The 23,617-nt window shown below is 45.6% G+C and overlaps 1 long non-coding RNA gene across 1 annotated transcript in view; it reads left to right on the forward strand.

Annotated features, from left to right (window-relative positions):
- Positions 1-204: 204 nt before the first annotated feature.
- LOC129626871 (uncharacterized) overlaps positions 205-23,617 on the forward strand; it is a 120,375-nt gene continuing 96,962 nt past the window's right edge. Inside the window, exons 1-2 of the long non-coding RNA XR_008702272.1 lie at positions 205-251; positions 20,237-20,365. This is a non-coding gene — a long non-coding RNA (uncharacterized LOC129626871). The remainder of the gene's footprint in view (positions 252-20,236; positions 20,366-23,617) is intronic.

Below are 23,617 nucleotides of genomic sequence, written 5' to 3' on the forward strand. Positions count from 1 at the left end.
ATTTATTTGTTCAAATAGTCCTTTTTTTTATCCTCTGTGAATCAATACTCTGCAGATTTCATGGTGAATAAGACAGATATTGTCCATGTCCTTATGGAACACACATTCTCCTGGGGGTTTTTATTTCTGGAATATCGTTATATGACGTTATATGATTTAAATGGAGAGTGGTGCAGTAAGTATGACTGGTTCCTCTATTTTTTACAGAAAACCCTTTGTCCTGAGTCTAAGAGAGTGAGCTAAATGAGAAGGTGAGTTCTTCAAATATAACCTAGTCCAGAGGAGAAGAGATTGACTTTTCCCAAGAGGCTCACTAAATAGGACTAAGGATGAAGTCAGGCTTAGTTGGTATTTGAGCTTTAGCTCCAGTTCTGTGTATAAGAATACTATATTCTGTTTATACAGCAGACTCCGCTTTCAGCCACAGATGTTTCCGGCACCTGGTTAATTTATCCAGGAAGGGCCAATGCTCATTAAGACTCCCAAGTCCCAGAGCTGCATTTTATGAGTGGGGAAACTGAGGTACTGAAACTGGTTATGGGATTGGCTCACCTCACTGGTCATAGGATCCTGGCCAACACAACTGGCGAATCCTAGGAATAGGACCAAGGTCTCCCTCCCTGGGACTACCTGACTCTCCACCGCGGCTGAGACGTCTCAGACCCCCAACTCCAATTAGGCTTAAGAAGCATTAGAAGGACCTGAGACCCTGCTGGGAGAGAAACCCGTTCTGACAAAGGAGAAACTTGAATCAGGAAACCAGATGTGGCTTCAGGGCGAAAGAAGTCTGGCAGCCTCAGAGCTCTGAGTCGGAAGGCTGCAGTCTGTCAAAGACCAGCGGAACAATGTGGGAACAGGGTCTCTTTTCTTTCATTCGTGAGCTGGTTTCTGCCATCTCTTGAGTGGCTCGTATTGAGGTTGTCTCGCAGGGGCAAAATAAGCCTGGAACCAAATGGATTCCCACTAGTGCGTGTGGGTGCTAAGGCGCTTCAGTCGTGTCCAGCTCTTTGCACCCCTCATGGACTGAAGCCCGCCAGGCTCCTCTGTCCATGGGATTTTCCAGGCAAGAAGACGAGTAGGTTGCCATTTCCTACTGCAAGGGATCTTCCCAACCCAGAGATGGAACCTGCATCTCTTGTCTCCTGCACTGGCAGGCAGGTTCTTTACCACTGATGTCACCTGGGAATTCCCATCCGGAGGGCTGTGGTATCACTTGTCACTGGCAGTTTTACAAAGGAGTGGGAACCAACTGGGTGGACACAGCGGGATTTCCAGGAGTATCCACAGAGGGGTTTGAGAAGTGGGAGTGTTAGATTTTGTTTGAATACACTTTAATATTATGGTTTAGTTTTGTTTTGGGGGAAATTAAAAAAAAGGGAATCTGTTGGTTTTTAACTTGCCCATCTTGATATTTGCTGAAAGGGAAGCTCAACCAAATTTTCTTGGTCACTTGTGATAACTAGTCAGTCTAAAAATTGTCAGGAGATAGAGAGATTTTCACGTTTATAAGTTTTAAAAGAAAAGGAAGGCTGAAATAAAAATAGACTCTTTCCTAGTTGCCTGGCTAAAACAATAAGCTCAGAGTAAGGGGATTCTGAATGCAGTCACAGAGATAATGTGAAGACTAAAAATAATAAAATGCCTCATCTTAGAAAGGGCTGATGCCAGCTTTCATCAGGGACAGGAAAGGTTAGCAAGTGGGCTTTGTACTGTGGGAAAGACAACTGAGTTAGTTTTCCTGAAACTGGTAAGAACTGGAGTGTCTGTGTAAGAGCATGTCTGTTGCTATGACCTTGGGTCCCTGAAGCCCAGCTTCATCAAGTAAGTCGTGAGTATTCCTGGTTGATGCGAGGTCCAAGCTAAGTAGCAACTCAGATGCAGAAGTCAGACTCAGCACCTGACACTGAGTTTTATCAGCTCCTTTGAAAGCTAGAAGAAGGCATGGGGTGTCAGGAATAGAACTTGTATTTACATACAATAATTTTAAGCCAAAAATAGTTTTTGACTTTTTTTTTAAACCATATCCTGATTTACTAAGCCTCAGTTTTCTTATCTGTAAAATGGGAGTAACGTACCACTATCGTGAGAATTCAGTAAATCTGTGCTTATAAATTGTGTGGTCAATGCCTAACACACATGAGATGCTCAGTGAAATGTAGTTATGTTGGTGCTGATGCAGTATTAAGAACAGCTTTTTTCCTCTAGCCATTGATACGGTCATTCTCAATACAAAGGCTCTGAGGAAAGCGTGATGATTGGAGCTTGCATGGCTTGTGATGAACGGCTCTGAGGAATAATGGGGCTCTAGTATCAATTCTTTAGGGCGTATCCCTGGTGTCGTTTTCCCAGAGAATGAGTTCAATCCATGCTGATTCATCCACACTCTTTTGGCTGATCTTCACCAGGTCTGAGAGCATGTATTCATTTTACACATATTAATTGAGCGCCTGTTGTACACCAGACCTTGTTCCAGGCCTTGAGGAAAAAGCAGACATTACTGCCGGTGTCAGTGTGAGTCCTCCAGGTCCTTAGGAAGAGAGAGGAAAGAGAAGGGGAGGAAAAGAGAGAAAAAAGGGTGGGGAGAGCCTTCCGATGAGCGTATGAAAGAGAGAGGGAAGGAAGGAGTCTGGGTAGCAAGAGTCTCGGACTGCAGCCTGTTTCTGAGAAAGTTTTGGCCAAGTGAACAGGGAACCCTTGAAGTCGCCTGTCGGAGGAGTCCCACACCTGGCAGGAATGGCCTGCATTCTGAGCTGACCTTGGTCAGTGACTGGAAACAGCCCACGGGAAGGAAGGAGGTCTTGTCCTAACGCCATGGTGGATGCAGATGAGCGTGGCTGCTGGGGCCTGCGGTCTCTCACCTTTCCTGCAGCAGGAGACCTGAGGGGCCGTCACTGCCTTCCTGGGGTTAACAGTCTGGAGGGGGAGACAGGTTTGTTAAGCATAGTCACAAAAGCAATCGGTGACTTGCAGTTGTGATGAGAGCCGTGGAGGAGAAGGATAGTAGGTCGCAGGGCGACATTGCAAGAGCCTGTTGCTGTGAAAGTCAGGAAGGCTCACTGAGGGAAGGGATTTCCTGGGGCTCAGGCTGGAAAGACAAGCAGTAGTTACCAGGGAAAAAGGGGCTAGAAGAGTATTTGAGAGAGAGAGAGTGAGAGTCTGGGGCTATGGGCCTTCCAGAGAGGGAGAGGGGTGGTGGAAATGTCCGACAAAGTCATAGAAATTCTAGGGGTTTAAAAAAGAATTATTCCTGTTCATTCCTCATGTTCTGTCCTTTGGGAATGAAATGTTTCTATCCTTTTTTCCAGGAAAAAGACCCCCACTCCTATCCCAGGCATACATTCTAAGGAGACCCAACTGAAACGAATTGGCTAAAAAATTCAAGTTTTCCATAGATAGTCTAGAAAACCTGAATGAACATTTGGCCAACACAATGTGAAGTGAAGTGAAAGTCACTCAGTCGTGTCCGGCTTTTTGCAATTCCATGGACTGTAGTCCATGGAATTCTTCAGACCAGAATACTGGAGTGGATTAGCCTTTCCCTTCTCCAGGGGATCTTCCCAACCCAGGGATCGAACCTAAGTCTCCCACATTGCAGGTGGATTCTTTACCAGCTGAGGCACCAGGGAAGCCCAACTCAATATATAAAGTATCAAAGAAGCCTGGGTCTGTCTGCTCCTTAGGGGGAGCATTGGGACTTGCAGGTCCTATTGATGAGATTGTATCAAGTCCTTGATATCAAGGGCCTCTCAGTATTGGGAGAGGTCCCAGTCACCTCTCCTGTATTAAAAATAATGAAATGCCAAAACAGGTTATGAAGTTAGTCCTGTGAGTGTGTCTCAGGGACACTCTGTGACACTCTAATATTTGGAAACTGACAGCAGGAGTCCCAGCATTAGACCAGTGATGTCTTATCCACCCAAGCCTGCTGCCTCCCAGCCACGGGCCCTGCTGAGTGACCCTGTGTAGACAGTGGAGGATGCCTCTTGTGCTCTGACAACCAGATTTGTGAGATCAGTGTTGAGTGAGAGGGACCAGGAGATTTTCCAGATTTCCTTTGAACCTCTTCCTGAAATCCATGGCTTTTCTTAAACTCTACAAAACTTAGCTGATTTCTAAAATAGGCCAGTGTCCTTGAAACCTGTTTCCCTTCACCTATTCACCCCAGCTGGACCCTCTGACCTTGATAATCAAGGACATCTGTCATTAGAGCTTCTCGGATGATTCCTGGCCTCTGGGGACCGGAGGCCCCACCTTGAGCTCCGACACTGTCTGTTTCCATTTAGTTCCCATGCCCTGTTGGAGGCTGTTGTCTTGTCCTCTTCTGCCTCAAATATATTAGTAATGCGTAGCAATCTCAGCAGCTTTCTCTTGGAGGAAAATAATGTTTCTAATATTATAAGAAATCAGTTTTGCCTGATGAAGCGTTCAGTTCCATTGTCTGCCTGTCCGCGTACCTGAAGAATGAGTCTTACTAGATTAGAATGTGTTTGGGGGCTGGATAAGCATCTAGTGTTTTATCTGCTCTTTCTCCCAAGGAGGACTCCCTCCCACGCACCCCCCGTGGCTCATCTCCAAGTCGGTACATCTCATTGTGCATCTGATGTTGCTTTCCCCAGGCCTGAGTAGCTGCTGACAGTGATTGGCAGAGAAGTGTTTCCAAGAATATTCAAAAACAAACAAACAAACAAAAAGAGTAAGGAAGAAAGAGTTGAGGGAAGAGAGGGAGAAAAGCTGGAGAACTTTTGCTGAAGGATGACAGAGAACAACTAGGCCTCTGCTTGCTTCGTATGATTGATTGTTCAGATCAAGATGTTGGCCCTTGAGTTACAGCTACCAGCTGGTATGTGCTATATCACCCATATGACCCCCTTACTTGGAATCGATAAATCCTATATTCAAACTGCTGACTGGGGAGTTTCTGACTTGCATGTCTCAGCCCCTACTGTTCTTGGCTTTTAAGCACAAGGATTTGGGGTTTGCAAAGCAAAGAAGGGTGTACAGGGGGACACAAGAGTTTCCACAGCATGGCCTACTGTGTCAGCTGTGGTTCAGGAAAGATTTAGGAGTTAGACACAATTTACGAGTCAGATGCCTAGTCCAGAGCCAGTGGGAGGGCCAGCTCTTACCTTCTGAACAATATGTTGTCTCTTTTCTCCTTCTCACTGTCATTCCTTTTGGAAGAGAAATCTTAGGTGGTGTCTATGCAGTGTTAGAGAAACCATGTGAAACTTGTAAGTCCCAGAGAATAATTCTCCAGGTGCTGGAGTAGATGCCTTTTGTAACGTGATCTTTCTAAAATGGAGCCCTGAAAATGGCCCTCCTCTTCCTGCAAATGATTCTGTGTTGGCTCCCACTGCTCCCTGGATACGTCCCACCTTGATCTCTGACACTGCCCCCTGCAATTTGATGGTCAAGGGGTGAGCTGGCCCCCACGTGCTCTCTAACATCCTCTGGGCTGCTTCCTTCTATGCCATAAGAGATGCCAAGCAGGGTCCCACCAGGGAGATAGGGAACCTTGTGCATTCTTAAACAGAGGGGACTCAATGCAGGGAACTGATCAGACAGGTAAAGAAGAGCTGAGAAGTCAACACCGATGATGTGGCCACCCAGAGGTTAGCAGAGAGTCATAGGTGTAGGGACCACAGATGGGACCTCGGTCACCTGGCAGATGCAGGGGCCATGTGGGCCTGTCCAGTTGGAACCACTGATGAGACAAAGCTGCCTGGGTCAGGGAAGGAGGGAGAGAAATGCCCTGGCTTTTTCTTTCTCTTTCCCTCCTGTCTTAGTCAGCTCAGGCTGCCATAATGGAAATGCCACAGCCTGGGTGGCTTAAACCACAGACATTTATTTTCATGGTCCTGGAGGCTAAAAGTCTAAGATCAAGGTGCTGTCAAGATTAGTTCCTAGTGAGGCCTCTCTTTCTGGCTTGCCAACTGCTGCCTTCTTGCAGTGTCTTCACGTGGTCTTTCCTCTGTGTGTGCAGAGAGAGGGCTTGCATCTGGTATCTCTTCCTTTCTTATAAGGACCCCAGTCCTATCAAATTAGGTCCCCTACCCTTTTGATTTCATTTCACCATAATTACCTCCTGCAAGGCCCCACCTCTAAATACAGCCACTCTGGGAGTAAGGGCTTTAACATACAAATTTTGAAGGGACATAATTTAACCCATTACACTTCCTGTCTCCTACCAGCACCTCCATGGGTCAAGTCAATGGCTGATGTGGAACCTGGGAAATGCAGCTCCCTGGGGCCAGGGGCTGTGTGACCAAGAACAAAGCATCACGTCAGTGTGTATGGGGTGTGTGTACCTGAGTAGTGGGTTATGCTCAAAACTGGGGTTCCATTTGAAGGGAAATGGAGCAATGGATTATTAGTTGGGTAGCCATCGTGTCCAGCTTCCCAGGTGGTGCTAGTTGTAAGGAATCTGCCTGCCAGTGCAGGAGATGCAAGAGACCCTGGTTCTATCCCTGGGTCAGGAAGATCCCCTGGGTGGGAAATGGCAACCCACTCCAGTATTCTCCCCTGGAAAATTCCATGGACAGAGGAATCTGATGGGCGACAGTCTATGGGGTGGCGAAGAGTCAGACATGACTGAGCGACTGAGCACAACAGTGTCCACTTCAGAGTGATGTTTCTGGAGTTAACCGAGCGTCGTGCCTTGTTCATGTTTTCTTACCCCTGGCTTCTCTTTACTACCCCTTTGTCTGGCTGACTTCTCATTATCAATGTTATCTCTTCTGTAGGTTACTGTCTTTCATTTATTTGACATATTGAGTACCAGGTACTGTTCTAGGCTCTGGTGACATCAGGGTCAGCAAGGTTCCTGCCTTCATGCAGCTTATATTTTAGTGGTGATGGTGGGCATGGAGAACAATAAATAATAAATGAGTAAAGACATAGTATTTCAGCTGGGGAGAAATAAAGGGGAAAAGTCAATTAGGGTAAAGAAGATAGGGAATGCCATAGGTACAGGTAGTATGTCTATTTGATGCTGGATTGGCCAAGAAATCCTCAAAAGTAAGTAGTGTCTAAGCAGAGAATTTAAGAACAGGAGTCATGAAGGTTGCAAAAGACTGAATAACGGCCTCACAATTATGTCCACACCCCGTTCCCCAGAACCGGGACTATGCTGCCTTAGCTGGTGGAACAGACTCTGCAAACATGGTTAAAGATTTGAGATGGGGAGATTATCTTGAGGCTGTTATTTTTGGGTTTTTTTTTCAGTGGATTCAAGATCATCACAAGGATTTTTATAAAGGGAAGCAAAAAAGTCAGAGTCAGCTGTAGGAGATAATGATGACCAAAGTAAGATGCTGGAAAGATGTGCAGAGGGGCCAGGAATGCAGATAAAGGTAAGGAGGCAGGTTCTCTTCTGAAGCTTCCAGAAGGAATGCAACCTTGATGGTTCCTTGATTTTTAAAAGGGATTTACTTTTAAACTTTTTTTTTTTTTCATTTTTTAGGCTGTGTTGGTCTTTGTTGTGGTTTGTGGGCTTCTCGTTGCAGTGGGTTCTCTCATTGTGGAGCACAGACTCTAGAGCATGGGCTCAGTAGTTGTGGCACGCAAGCTTAATTGCCCCACGACATGTGGGATCTTCCCAGACCAGGGATGGAATCTGTGTTCCCTGCATTGACAGGCAGATTCTTAACCACTGGACCAGTGGTTAAGAAGTCCCTGATCCCTTGATTTTAGATTTCCAGCCTCCAGAACGGTAATAGAATGTGTTTATATTGTGTTAAGCTGCTAAGTCTATAGAAGTTTGTTACAGCAGCAACAGGAAGCTCATACACTAGTCACTGGGGGAAGCGTATTCCCAGCAGAGGAACAGAAGTTACAGATGCTCTGTCCTAGGGAGGTACCTGGTGCTCTGTTGCAGTTGTTGATTATTTCCACAGTTAAAAAATTCATTTACATTAAATCTTTTTTTGAGCACTTGTCACAAGACAAGCACTTTTCCTCATTTCCCCACTCCCTACTCTTGCTGGTCCTACCTCACTGTTAAAATTGCTTGTTTCAATTTCTTCTCCTTGGACCATAAACTCCTTGAGTGCAGGGGCTTTGAGTTTTTCATTGCTTTGTCCCCGGGGCTGACAAAGAGTAAATACTCTAAAAGCTGCATTTTAAAAGTTGAAGACTCTTCAGGAAACTTCCCTCCATGTAGATAAATCTATGCAACTACATGATGGCTGGTAGAGTAATATATTAATAATTCTTGGATATTATCTATCCATTGTGGTCTGAAAATTTGAAGATTAGGCCAAGAATGGTATACTAGGGGATTTCCCTGGTGGTCCAGTGGTTAAGAATCCTCCTGCCAATGATGCAAGGAAGCTAAGCTCATGCACCAAAGCCCATGCACCACAACGAGAGAAGCCACCACAATGAGAAGCTTGTGTACAGCAACTACAGAGTAGCCCCTGCTCGCCACAACTAGAGAAAGCCTGTGCACAGCAACAAAGACCCAGCACAGCCAAAAATAAGTAACTAAATAAATGGCATGATGGGGGCACAGAATGACTAAACTCAAGACCTCTCAGCTGGGCTATGACATATTTGATCAGGTTCCCTCTTCATCCATGGGAGGCCAGGCCTATTCTTTGTGTGAGGGGTGTTAGTGGGGGTCGTTCATTAATGGGGATGGGGTGGAGAGGACTGCTGTGTCTGGTGAGGAGGGACTTAGCCCCTCAAGGTCATCACCTCATTAAAGACTTTGCTGCTTACTTCCTGTGTAATCCTTTCTGAGCCCAGCTGCCATGGTAACTGAGGAAGTTATCAGCATCCTCCTGTAGGTCTGAGGATACACTCTCCCCACTGTGCATCTCCCCGGGGTGGTCTTTGGCTCTTGTCTGCCTCTAAGTTCAAGCACAAACCTCACCAGCTGGGGAGAGGCACTTTCATCAGAACCCTTGGAAGCTGTTCAGGGGGTTGTACGATGATTTTCAGCTGTCTGCTCACTAGTACCTTCATTATTTTACACTCTAAATACTTGAAACCGCCATTGGGTTACCCTCAGCTCCCTGCAATTAACCATTGGCTTTGAAAATCCAGCTGTGCTCAGCATTTCAGTGATGATTACAGATGCAGGGAAGGAGGTTGAGGCTCTTGAATAAGGCAGTTGTTACTGGAGGAGGGAGGGAAGGTTTCAGAAGGAAGATGAGTGTCTAGGTGTGGGTACAGGAGATGGCGGGGTGCTGGAGAGAGGGAAGGGGGAAAAGGAGAGAACGTCTAGATGTATAAGGGAAGACAGGATGGTCTAAACACTCGTTGTAACAGGATGAGGACAGGAACAGGAGAAAAGGCTCACAGGGGGTGGGGAATGTGACGAGGACTTGGAGAAGATGTGCTGGGTGCATGTGATCACATCTGTTTGTGTGGTCCAGGCTGAACTTCAGGATGGCGATTGGCTGGAGGGATGTTTATGGATTACTAGAAAGACAGTGAGGGTCTCGACATTTGTTATCTCTTTTACATTTCACTCCAAATGTGTATGTGGTAGGCATTCTTCTCAATTTTTTTTTGTCCATGCTTCGCAGCATGTGGGATCTTAGTTCCCCAATCTGGGGTAGAATGCGTGCTCCCAGCAGTGGAAACATGAAATCTTTTTTTTTTTTTTAATTAGACTATAATTGTTATACGATATTGCATTAGTTTCTACTGTACAACAATGGGGATCAACTATATGTATACAGATATATCCTCCCTCTTTCCTGGTGGCTCAGCTGTTAAAGAATCTGCCTGTAATACAGGAGACCCGGGTTTGATCCCTGGTGGCAAAGATCCCCTGGAGAAAGAAATGGCAACTCACTCCAGTATTCTTGCCTGGGAAATCCCATAGGCAGAAGAGCCTGGTGGGTTATAGTCCATGGGGTCACAAGAGTCGAACAGGACTGAGGGGCTAAACAAAACCATACATATCCCCTCTCTCTCGAGTTTTCCTCCCACCCCCATCCCACTCCTCTAGGTCATCACAGAGCACTGAGCTGAGCCCCCTGTCCTACATAGCAGCTTCCCACTAGCTATCTGTGTGCAATGAAATATTACTCAGCCATAAAAAGGAATGGAATTGGGTCGTTTGTAGTAATGTGGATGAACCTAGAGTCGGCCATACAGAGCTAAGTAAGTCAGAAAGAAAAAAATTGTGTATATTAATGCATATATATGGAATCTAGAAAAATGATACTGATGAACCTATTTGTAGAGAAGGAATGGAGATGCAGATGTAGAGAATAGATTTGTGGAAAAAGTGGGGGAAGGAGAAGTTGGGATGAATTGACAAGAAGTGCAGAGTCTTAACCACTGGACCTCCAGGGACGTCCTCATTAGTCTCAGTTTTGCATGTTAAGTTGCTTCAGTCATGTCCAACTCTTTGCGACTCCATGGTCTGTATAGCCTGTTAGGCTCCTCTGTCCAGAGGATTCTCCAGGTAGGAATACTGGAGTGGGTTGCCATATCCTCCAGGGAATTTTCCTGACCCAGGGATCAAACCCATGTCTCTTACATCTCCTGCATTGGAAGTCGGGTTCTTTTCCACTAGCGCCACCTGGGAAGGGAATGAATGCTCAGAAAAGTTAAGCAAATCACCAAGATACATGGCCAGGTTGTAAATGACAAGGTCAGAATTCAATCCCGACCCCTTCCGACTGTAGGCCCATGGCCACTTGAGTATTTGTCATACATTTAAAAAGCTAACAGTCATTGGGCAGTGGATCTGCCCCTTGGAGTTTCAGAGCTCTAAATAGGCTCGTTTGTCATGCTGCAGTGACATGTGACCCCATCTCTGTGACCTATGAACCAGTGGTTTATCTTGCACTCATGCTTTGTGTCCATTGGGGGCGGCTTCAGTCTGTGACTCAGACCGCGGGAGCAGCCTCTACCTTGAAAGCTGTGTTACTTGTAGTGAAAGAAAAATAGAATGTGGCAAACTCTCAGCTGGTTCTTCAAGTCTCTGCTTGGAAACAGGAACACATCTTTGCTCATCATTTTGCTCTGGCAAAATCAAGGGGTCCTGCCAAGGCTGCTGCCAACAGAGCAGGGAAGTAAATCTTCCCTCAGGGAGGGCATTGGATGCTTTTGAATATCATTATATTTGCACACAGCCAGCAGGTATCCATGAGGCTTCACCATTCCCTGAGGCACTACTAGCCTTGGCATGGCTGGCACATAGCTGGTTCCAGGTGGTCTATACCAGGACAGAAACATTAGGTGGGAAGAGAGCCAGATTTCTTAAGACCAAGAACCGTATTACCAAAGGGTTACTTAACCCCTGCTTCTTCACTGGTAAAGTGGGAGTAATAATATCTTGTTCTCAGCGTTGCTGAGGATTAAGGGAGACTAGATACAGGGCTGCATGTATCAAGCAGTTAAGAAATGTTGTGTTTCTCAACCAGCCATTCATCCCAACTCAGCAAAGACTAAACAAAGGAGGAGTTTGCATTTTTGAAGGTGAAGGAGTTTGGCAGATGTACAGGTACTTGAAAGCCCTTTTACAGGCAAGGAAACAAAACTGATAGGAATGAAAGATTAAAGGATCCAACAGTTGAATCCGTAGGTGGATAACATGTTGATGGTTTGTAAGTGGTTATTGGTGCTGCTACAGAGCTAGTTGTGCCTGGCTTCCTCCAAAAGATTTATTAGAATTGAATGATGAATTAGAATTGAATAATCCGCCTGCATTTCTAGAGGCAGCTGTGCTGTGCTGTGCTGTGCTCAGTTGCGTCCGATTCTTTGCAACCCCATGGACCATAGCCCACTAGGCTCCTCTGTCCATGGGGATTCTCCAGGCAAGAATACTGGAGTAGGTTGCCATGCCCTTCTCCAGGGGATCTTGCCAACCAGGGATCGAACCCAGGTCTCCTGCATTGCAGGCAGATTCTTTACTGTCTTAACCACCAGACTTCCACACAGAATGGAAGCCTCTTTCAAACTGTCACCTCTGTGAGGACACACTCGAGGCAGAAATAAAGCCCTAGGAGACCATTGGAGCTGGTATGTTAATCCCGCACTCAGAGGAGAGCCCTGGGATTCACTTTCTTTAGCTTTGCAGTGGATGATCCCGTGGATGACCCAAGTACCACAAGGGATTCACCTGTGTACGTATTTGGCAGTTTCATGGAACTTCTTTCACAAAATTCTCAGAATCCACATGAGTCTCTCTACTCTGAGACTTACATTTTATAAAGACAAGAACTGGCTTGCTTATTGTTGGTATTTTGCAAAATACTTGTTGATATATTTCCCTTGGTCAAGAGTTGTGGATAACCCGCATCACTCCAGCATCCTTCAAGATGCTCTCATCAGGAGGCCTTCCCATCACTCATTACTATGTTTGTTCTGCTTTTTTTGTTGAGGCCGTGGATGGATTTATCTGGACTTTTCTGAGGGTGACCTTGAAAAAGCTGCTTTCTCTCTTCTCATCTAATTTTTTTATTGTAAAAGGGCATAATTGATAGTACCTAGAATTGTTGTTGGAGAAGGCAATGGCAAGCCACTCCAGTACTCTTGTCTGGAGAATCCCATGGACAGAGGAGCCTGGTAGGCTGCAGTCCATGGGGTCGCTAAGAGTCAGACATGACTGAGCGACTTCACTTTCACTTTTCACTTTCATGCATTGGAGAAGGAAATGGCAACCCACTCCAGTATTCTCGCCTGGAGGATTCCCAGGGACGGGGGAGCCTGGTGGGCTGCCATTTATGGGGTCGCACAGAGTCGGACATGACTGAAGCGACTTAGCAGCAGCAGCAGCAGCAGGATTGTTGTAGAAAGAGAATGAGATTATCTTTAAGTTCTCAGTGCAGTGTCTGGCACATAGTGCAACCTCAGTAATTGCTTTCTTCTCTTGCCCCTTCTCTTCCCCTCCCTCTCTCCACCTCTCCTTTCTCCTCTATTTTTTCTCCTTTGCCTTCCTCCTCCCCTGTCACTGTCTTTCTCCTCTTTTCCTCCTCCTTCTCCTTCCGCTCCTGTCCTTCCTCCTCCTACTTCTTGTGTTCTTCCTCTCCTCTTCTTCCCTCTCACCTTTCTTTTTCTCCTTATTGTTTATTCTTAGAGTATGGTAAATATTACTCCATACCAGGCCTCTTTGTGATTTTTTAAAAATATTCTCAGCTCTAAATATGACTTGTACCAGTTTCTCAGCAAGAAACATCATGTAAATCATATCAGGCAGATTGAGGCATTTTTAAATAAATAAGCTACAAAGTCTTGGGCAGGGTGTAGGGCAACCACAAGGAGAATGGCAAATATCTGAAGCTAGTAACAGTAGGTCCTGGGTCAAACCCCTAGACCTGAAGGAACAATGAGAGTGGAGTATGAGTTGATTTTTGCTGTGATAACAGACAACCTCAGTATTTCGGTAGCTTATGACAACTAGCGTCCATGTCTTACGCATGTTCCCTGAAGAGTGTAAGCTGGTGGTGCTTCTGCTTGACCCTGCTGGCCTCAGCTGGGTTCAGCTGGGCTCAGCTGGGCTCAACAGAGTTTAGCTAGGCTTGGGTGACCTCCATATGTCTTCTTATTTGAGAACCCAGGCTGAGAGTAGTCTTTCACTGAGACTGCTCTCAGGATCAAGGGAAGAATAAGAGGGGCAGAGCCAATCCATGCAGGAGCACATAGAATGCCTCTGCTCTGATGAGATGAATGTCACACCTGCACACCTTCCAGCGACCAAAGCAAGTGGCTAAGTCCAAAGCATCAGCAGAAGGTTACACTTTTGAGAGTGAAAACAAAACATTTGCCAAAAACGGTACAATTGATCACGGGGAGGGAGTGATTACTAGAAACTGGAGAGAGAGAACTATGAGGAGACAGCTGCCTGACAGGAGCTGTGACTTTGCAACAAGGGAGCAGTCAGCCAGGGAGCAGAGAGGAGGGAGGTGGGGGGATAAATGCCTGCCTCCCTGCTGTCTCTGGCCAGCCCTTCCTGTGTCTGTACCCAACTGGAAACCAAAGGCAGGGACACTTATTCTGTATCTTTGCTGGTCAGTTTCCTGGGAAGGACAGCGGGATGGAAAACATTAGAAAGTAAATCTGGAGTAGCAAGTGGAAGATGATTCAGTTCTTACTCAAGGGTATCATAATCAGGTTCATGATAAGAATATTAACTTTGCAGAACGTATACCACCAGCATTTCTTAAAAACCAGCAACTCCTCATTCCTAAATGACTTAGAAGGAATTTCAGGCTGATGGTTCATAAAGTTAAAATGGGGGAAAAAAATTAAGAAGGCAGTAAATCTTCCTGGAGATCACACTATAAATCTAGGGAAAAACCCTTTTGGGTGACGTAAGGCATAACCTTTAACAGCTAATAGTCTAAAAACTGTTTGCATCTGACCATTCTGAGTCCCTAAGTGGTTTCCATTCCAACAATGTCATTTATCTTGTGATATTTACTTTATTGTGGTAAGTTGCAATTTTTTCCCTCCTCAGTGCGTCTGTGATAAAATAAACTCACCAGAGTAAGATGAATGCCAGCCCATTAGCAAACGTCACTTAGAAGGGAATGGAGCTAAATTGGGCCAGCAAGAGGTGTAAGAGGCTTGCATTCCGCAACACCAATCCAGGGAAGATGCTCGTTTCCACATTTAGGCGCTGTCACAGCCACGGGATGTGAGAGCTCTAAATTCTGAAAGATTCTTGAGTGTGATGGTGAAACAGAGCAAGTGATCTCTGCAATGCCCTGCATTTTTTTGGTTAACCTTTCTCTCCTCAAACATTTTTTCCCAGTTCTTCCAGAACATGGTACCCTCAGGTTTCCCCTGATTGTCTGCGTACCCTAGAACCCAGGACCCGGAGTTCCCCATCAGGTCTCCTTTCTGTAGGGAGAGGAGATGAAGCTCAGGGTCTTCTCACCTCTGCCCAATAGCGGTGCAGAGCTGCCTGCCCTTCCATTCTTCATCCCACCCATTTTGTAGCTTCCTTTTTCTCACTGCAGAAAGAGCCGCAACTGGATGGTCAGAGCCTGAGGAGTCGATGGTGCTCATGGTTCATTCTCTCTCTGCCTGATTCCCATGTGTGTGGTAAACTCTCCTGTGGGTCCTGTTCCCAGGTGGTAACCACACCCAAGCACCCCTGTTACAGGTTCATCCTCGTTCATTTGGGTGCTTAGGTCAGACATTTGGAGTCTGGTCCCAGATCTTACCATCTCTGTTGGAATGGGAAGAAGCCTAAATTTCATATGCCTCTCCAGTTTACCTAAGTCTTAGTCCTTCAGTTTCTGACTCTTTGCAACCCCAGGGACTGTAGCCCACCAGGCTCCTCTGTCTGTGGTGTTCTCCAAGCAATAATATTGGAGTGGGTTGCCATTCCCTTCTCCAGATCTTCCCAACCCAGGGATCGAGCCCAGGTCTCGCTCATTGCAGGCAGATTGTGTACAGTCTGAGCCACCAGGAAAGCCTCAATTTACCTAAGAAGCCACTTAATGGGAATCTGAGAGGCTTGTTCTTTTTTAATATTTTAAAAACAATAGTGTTTTGTTATTTGTTGCTGTGTGAATGCTTTCTTAGCCAACAACTCCAGAGGGGAGGAGGACTTTGGGAGTAAGATTTGGGTACCAAACCTCACCCCAAACCTAAGCCCTTCCCTTAGGCTAATTTCATTCCTTCTTTCCATTTCTACAATGTGTAGTTGAGTGAATACTGAGCACAGAGAGCTTAGTGTTGAAAGAACTTGGTTCTAGTACCAGCCTTGCCATGACTTCAACTCGAGATGAGACTTTGGGTGAATTATTTAATGCCTATGAATGTTTTCCATGATCAGACAGGATTTAGTGGCAGCTAACATGAGCCAACCTAGCTATTTTTAATCAGAAAGGGAATTAGGTGCTCATAAAATCTGTGAATGTCTGAAAGAGTGGCCTGGGACTTCAGGAGTGACTCCAGAATGATCCTGTTGGGGAGGCTGCCACCTCAGCCACAGTCATGAAGCTAGAGGATGAGGAGTCAGACACAGCAGTGATGGGCCCAGGGACCCACTGTCTGGGTTATAATCGAGGCAACCACTGCCTCCAGAATGATGCTATAGCTTCCAGATCCATCTCTGCAAAACAAGAACCCCAGAACTCCCTTTCTTACCTCTGTGAGGTCAGCAGCTGGACCCTGGGCCTTCTGGCACTGCTCCTGCAGGCAACCCAGTGCCCCCATGAAGCTGATCAGCAGCAGCATCAGAAGGACCTGAAGTGAGACTTGGACCTTCATTACTAAAGGCAATCAACCCTAAATATTCAGGAAGGACTGATGTTGAAACTGAAGCTCCAATACTTTGGCTACCTGATCCAAAGAGCTGACTCATTGGAATAAAACCCCGATGTTGGGAAAGACTGAGGGCAAGAAGAGAAGGGAGCGACAGAAGATGAGATGATCAGATGGCATCTGATTAAGTGGACATGAGTCTGAGCAAACTCTGGAAGTCAGTGAAGGACAGAGCAGCCTGGCATGCTGCGATTTATGGGGTTGCAAAGAATTGGACACAATTTGGTGACTGAACAACACCACTAAACAAATGTCAGACAGTTGTATATGGTTGGCCAACCTAAATCATGTTCAAATTTTAGCTGCAAGTGGAATGAAAGTCACTCAGTCATGTCCGACTCTGTGCGACCCCATGGACTGTATAGTCCATGGAATTTTCCAGGCCAGAATACTGGAGTAGGTAACCTTTCCCTTCTCCAGGGGATCTTCCCAACCCAGGGATCAAACCCAGGTCTCCCACATTGCAGGTGGATTCTGTACCAGCTGACCCACCAAGGAAGCCCTTAGCTACAAGAGATTATGGGAAATACCATTTTTAGTTTTTCAGCTAAGAGAGTGGGTATAGAATTTCTTTTGCCTGGAAACCAAAGTTAAAAATACATTTTAATACTCAGATTATGTGTGTGCATGCACGCATGTGCACACACAGGTACCCTTGGGTTTGCGGCATTTTACAAAGCAATATTAGCTTTACATGTTATGTACTTTTCAGAGTCTATTATTCTGTTCTACTCAACTCTACTCAACCTGATGCAACTCTATCCCATTATGTGCTAGTCTATTTCATTCCATCCCTCATGTTTCATTCTGCTCCATTCCATTCTATTTCATCATTGTAGAAAAGCTAGTTGGGTTAACTGACTTTTAGATTTCCTAAATGATTGTAGTCTCGAGTTGATAAACCCTCTACTACGGTAAGCGTCATTGCTGGCCCCAGTGTGACATATCCACTGTGTAGGGGCTTTCCGGGAAAGGTTTTTCTACATTGCAGAGCCCTAGATTCTCTAAGATGGCACTGTCTTGGCTTCTAGTTCCAGAGTACCTCCTCCACTTTCACAAGTTGCTGGAGCAGTTTGATAGGGGAAATTATTGAATGTGTGTTAACTAGTTGGTTTGCCTTTCTTCTCAAAGAGTATATCATAGTTTCCACACTGTTCTCCTCCAGAGGTTTGCAGTGTTCTGAACTGTGGGGATTATGGAAGTGGGAGCACTTTCTGAACCCAGTGATCTCATGCCCAGCTCTCACTGCCGAGGACTCTTCTTTTCTTGCTACCAGGTGGTTGGTAGGATGGGGCTTTTATATGGACCCCTGCACTGGGAAGATGTTTTAACTGTGAGTATTTTCATGGCATCATCTTTTAAAGGCCTTTTTCAAGAGTCTTGTCATCTTATTCTACCAGTAAGTGCTCAGACCATGCAAATACTAACTCAGCTCTTGTGCTGTTTCCTGAAAAGTGTAAAGTGAAAGTCATTCAGTCGTGTCCGATTCTTTGCAACCCCATGGACTGTGTAGTCCATGGGATTCTTCAGGCCAGAATACTGGAGTGGGTGGCCATTCCCTTCTTCAAGGAATCTTCACAATCCAGGGATCGAACCCAGGTCTCCCACATTGCAGGCAGATTCTTTACCAGCTGAGCCACCAGCGAAGTTGTTTCCTAGTGAGGGGCTGATTGCCTTGGGTGCCACCAACTTGGCTTGCGAACCATGAAGTGAGAGAGAGAGAGAGAATGATGATGATGATGGTAATAACGACAGTCACAAGCCCCATTTCTGTACTATTTTAACTAGATATCGTTCTGCTTATCTGGTGATTCAGTGTATTAACTAAACTTTCCCTCCCGATTATTTATGATTTCTAGGTTGAATACTTAAGATTAGTTATTTATCCCTCCTCTTCCATCTAGTAAACTCCTATTTCTCCCTCAAAATACCAGTTCAAATTGTACCTTTTTTAGGGAAGCTCTGACTCCTGAGCACGCATCACTGCCCGCCACCCCCCCCCCCCCCCCGCACCGTGCTCCATAGCACTGTTTACATTTCTTTGTAGTGATTATTGCATCTCATGATTTGTTCTGTCTGTGCCTCCTCTTAGATTAATCATCATGAAAGGAGAGCTGTGTGATTTTCATTTTTGTGTCTGCAATGCTTGGTTCTCAAATAAACATTGAATAAGTGAACAAGCAAGTAGCTATCCCAACAGTTCCGTTCGAAGCCTGTTTGCGTTTTGTTAAAAATAGTTTCTTTGTGTGTGTAGCCTTAAAAATGTTAAATGGGGTACTACTAGGTTTTTTAAATAGAAAAAAACTTTTTTTTTTGCAATGTTATAATTCAATAAACCAAAAAAGGAGGAGATACAAAGAAGACAACTTCTTCCTCTCTGGAAACCTCTACCTAGAAGTGGAGACCAGAAATAACAATATAGAAATAGAAAAACCTTTACTGAGCACAAAGCCATGGGCCAGACCTGCAATGGATGCTCTTCAAACATTACTGTTAATCCTCATGTAGCCCATCCTGGCATTACTCTCCTTATCTGGCAGGTGAAGAACATGAGGACCAGGGAATCTAAGTCATAAGAGCATCTCAGTCTTGGTGGGAGGGGTGGGGATGGTAGGGGGTGTACAGAGAACAGCTTGTCCATTTCTGATATCACAGATCTGCCCCACTCATGTTCTGACTTTACATCTTGACTCCAAGAGAAAGCACTATAAAAATATGTCTGAATCGTAACAACATCAAATAATATGGGACTTGAATTAGCTCCATATATGGGGCAGTATAAGGCATGTTCCTGTTTGTTTCATCTGACTCCCAAGTGAAGAAAAGAGGGAGGAAGTTTGGGTGGAAATGTCCGAGCCCACTGTCTAGCCTAAGGAGCCCTGGACAAGGCTGCTAGGAGGTCTCTGAACCACAGTTAGCCAGAACAGGAGTTTCCCGTGTTTCCCAGAAGTAGGTTCACCTTGATATCGCCAACGCTTGAGCAGCTCACGGGAACTGTGGCCTCAGCACAACTGTGGTGTCAGCAGCAGTGGATTTCAGAGCTGCTTCCCTTAGTGAATGATGCTTCCTGTGGTTAGAGATCTACAAGATAGGGTCTCATGGCTGCCACACCTGGCACTCATCCTCCATCAACCCATTTTATCCTAAATACTGTTTAAACTTGTGTGCGTCCAGCTAGGTGACTCAGTGGTAAAGAATCTGCCTGCCAAGCAGGAGACACAGGTTCCATCTCTGGGTTGGGAAGATCTCTTGGAGAAGGAAATGGCAACCCACTCTATTTATTCTTGCCTGGGAAATCCCATTGACAGAGGAGCCTAGAGGACTATAGTCCATGGGGTCACAAAGAGTCAGACACTGCTGAACAACTAAACAGTAACAACAGGCAGATAGATATATTTCTGTTGGGAACTGAGACGACTCTGAGTCTTCCATTTCTGATGACTTCAAAGTGGGTTTTGAGTTGATGCAATCGAGGTGCCCTTTGACAGAGATCTGTCCAGTCTTTGAACCTGATAGATGTAGCCCTAAAGGTAAACCATGGGATCAAAGCAATCACATCACCTGTCCTTTTCCCACAGGATGGCTGGCTAAGCTCACTGACATTTTCTAGAAAGTTGCAGTAAGTGAAACCTTATGCAAATTCCAACTAGAGGCATGTGGCTCATTCTTTATCATTGGATTTCCATATATTTCTCTGCTTGCTCCTTTGAGTCAGGGCAGATGGGAGTGAAAACATGTTGTGTATTGTGGAGTCTGACCCTCACATGTGATCTTCAGAACACCTGGCGGGACTCATAGAGACTCAAGCCTCGTAGTGGCCACACACATGTCCTCTGCTCAGTGACTACCCAGGGTTCTCCAGACCCAGAAATCCCATGGGCTCAGCCTGGGTGTCCTATACAGGAGGAAAGGGTCTCCAGTGGGGACTGGTCCAGACAGAAGTAAATTTTGCATAACAGGTGCTACCCACCTAACTCCCTCTTTTCTGTTATAGCATGCAGGTGCTCATATTGCCAGGAGGAGGAGTGAATTTCCATTCAATAAACATCGATAGCACAGCACTTCTGCGGGGCCACAGAGATGAACAAAACATGATTTTCATCCTCAGGTATTTCACAACGTGGTAGGTTGATCATTCCTAAACAGAGAAGAAAATCCAGTGTGATGTGAGCAGTGTGAGCGGAATATGTATGTGTGTGACAGAGAGAGAGAATAAGTCACCAGACATCAGAGGAAGAGCATCCAACTTAGGCTACAGGTCTCAGGAGAGTCTTTCTGGAAGAAGCAGTGTCTGAGTCTTGAAGGAAAAGCAGAAGTTCACCAGTTAAGGATGGGCTGGAAACGTGGCTGGAGGTAGTTAGAAAGCAGGAGGATGATTGAGAGAGAGAAACGGGTGGCCAGTCAGCATAGGGCCTTCCATCACCAGGGGAAGAACAAGGAGTTTAGGTTTTATTTGAAGTTCAGGAGGAAGCTGTGGGCATTTGTCACACAGGGGAGTGAGATGATCTGAGCTTTATTTTAGAGTTTTGACCTGGATGTTCTGTGGAGAGTGGATCATGGGAAGGCAAGAATGGGAGAAGAGAGACCCATTCTGCAAGTTTATAGTTGTCCAGGGAAAAGAGAATGGTGGTCTGGATTAGGAGGGTAACTGGAGAGGTGAATATAAGTTACCCAACTCATGACATCTTTTGGAGAATGTGCCTATGGATCCAGGTGACAAATTGGATGTGTGTATGGAAAGGGCAGGGGTGATGAAAGAAAGGGAGTGACTGAGGATGACTCTTAAGTTTTTGAATACATGATGGTTCCTTTTACTGAGATGGAGGAGGGGCAGGTTGTGGAAGCAGAGCCAGAAATCATGAGCTTTCATTGGGGAATGCGAATTTGGGGTTGTCTGCAGGGCATACAATTTGAAGGGTCAGGCAACTGCATATATGACTGTAGCTAATAGGGGAGGTCAGGACTAGATGGTAAATTTGGGAGTTGTGAAGACATTGGGACATTTACAGCCTCAGGCCTGCAGGAGATCACCCCTGAAGAGGTAGTGTAGACCAAGAGGAGACCAAGAGTCGAGGCTGTAAGAGAGCTGGGTGTGCTAACATATGGAGTTCAGACAGGCATGCTGAGAACATGCCAGGCAACGTGATATTGCTTGGCAGGCATCATTTTATTCAACCACTTAAGTCTCCATTTGTCCTATAGTAAGACCAACAGTCACCTCTCTGCTTTACTTCTCAAATCTGACCATAATTGGATAATCTAGTCCGTGCTGCCCATGCGTTTCTTAACTGTTGGCTGTATCAAATAAAGGATGGCCCTTTTATGACTGTGAGTTTTCACACAAGAGGGCTGCTTCCTGGAACTTACTGTGAGAAAAAAGAAACAAGATTGGCAGCTGGGGGAGAGAGGGAAGCATTTGACTAAGAGGAAGCCTCCTCACCTCATCTGATAGAAATGCTTGGCAACGAACCCATGAAGAAAGGAAAGCCAAGAGCGTTACTGCTACTGGAAATATTAGGAGCAGGCTGCCTCATTCTAAATTTTTGTCTAATTTAGTCACTGACCTTACACCAGTATAGAGAGAATGGGTCACAACAGTAGAGTGTGACAGATCAAAAAGAAGGGTTTTTTTGGTCTTTCTTTCCTTATTTTAGCTCCACTTTCTACTTCCAAATTAAGATGGTGCCTATGGATATAAATATATAACATAGCCCAAGCTAATTGCATAGATCAGAAATCACGGAGCAGATCATCTTGAGGCCTAAGGGGATGCAGATTAGAAGTGAAGTTGACAATGTGTCCTGGAAGGAGACCTGCATAGTGATGACTCCAGCAAGTGAAATACAGGTGAAATCCCTTGAGAACAGGCAGACCTGTCAAGAGCTGACATCGGTGAGAGGTCAGAGAATGGACATTGACACTCGGATTCTGCCTCTGTTAAGAATGTACCTACATGTGGGTGGGACTTCCAGGTAGCACTAACCCTGCTACCAAGGTAAAGACCCCTTTACCTTGGTAAATGACTTGCTTGCCAAGGCAGGGGACATAAGAGACTCAGGTTTGATCCCTGGGTTGGGACGATCCCCTGGGGGAGGGCGTGGCAACCCCCTCCAGTATTCTTGCCTGGAAAATCCCATGGACAGAGGAACCTGGTTGGGTAAGGTCCATAGAGTCGCAAAGAGTTGGACAGACTGAAGTGACTTAGCACACACAGACACGCCACCTGTAGGTGGAGAGCTGGTGGTAAGAAATACTGGAGTTCCCCTCTCCCACCTGTTCTTTTCTTATATATTTATATTTGTGTACATTTAACCATTTTAATAGGAAGATATATGTGGTCTATAGTTTACATCATGGATTAGCTGAATTCTGTATAGTTTTTATTTTCCTTTTTCCCAATAAATTCTGGACTCATAAGTAGAAGGCCCATGCTCTAGCCTTTTCTCTCTTGCTAACTGATGACCCTGGATAAGTCACTTAGCCTTACTGAGGTTTCTGCTTCTGGAATAATGGCTGACCTTTACATCAAGCCTCATTAATCCCCCACTTTTTCCCTGTGGACCACAGGCAGGCAGCCTGGAGGCTGGGTGATCTGCAACAGCATCACTCACCTGTCTAGGGCTTGACAGGCTGTCAGCAGGATCTCCTGGATTTTCCCTAGTGTGATCCTCCATGATATGACCTCTGATAACCTTCTCAGTACTTTGTCCATGGACCCTATGGACCAACCATGTTTCTTTATCCCTTTGCCTTCAGAGGGCAGGGACCATGTGTGTTTTGCTAAGTGCCATTCACTCTTACTGTATGAATGAGGGAAGAATCTTTGTGCAGCTGCCCAGAATAAGCAACCCTTACTGATAAGGAAGACAGGGAGAACACCATCAAGCCATTTCCACCTCCGTTGCAAAGGACAGGCTCCCACGGTGCCTCTGCACCCCCAGGCTACCTCTTCCTTTAAGATTTGTCCAGGCATCATCTCTCTAGAAGCTTTCTTTCATTATTCCCTAGCCAGATTCATCAGACTGTCTTCCATGTTTTCACAGCACTTTGGACAGAGCTTTATGATGACATGAGTCACATGATTCTACTTAGTGTTTATGTGTCTCTTTCACAACTGAACTTGAGATCCTTGAGGTGGCACAATAAGCTGGAATCCGATGCCATTGGGTCTGCACTTGAATCATTTATTAAGTGGGGTTCAGGCAATAACACTATTGGAGAAATATTTATAGAGTTCCTGCTGTGTGCCAGGCACAGAACCGGTGCTGAGGATGGAGTAGAGCTTTTGATCTAGAAAAGGAACAGACAGGGAAACACACACATCTGCTCCTCCTTACAATCAGTGATATATAGTGTGAGAGGGAATAACAGAGGA

Source organism: Bubalus kerabau, chromosome 14, assembly GCF_029407905.1.
Source record: "Bubalus kerabau isolate K-KA32 ecotype Philippines breed swamp buffalo chromosome 14, PCC_UOA_SB_1v2, whole genome shotgun sequence".
Taxonomy (NCBI): Eukaryota; Metazoa; Chordata; class Mammalia; order Artiodactyla; family Bovidae; genus Bubalus; species Bubalus kerabau.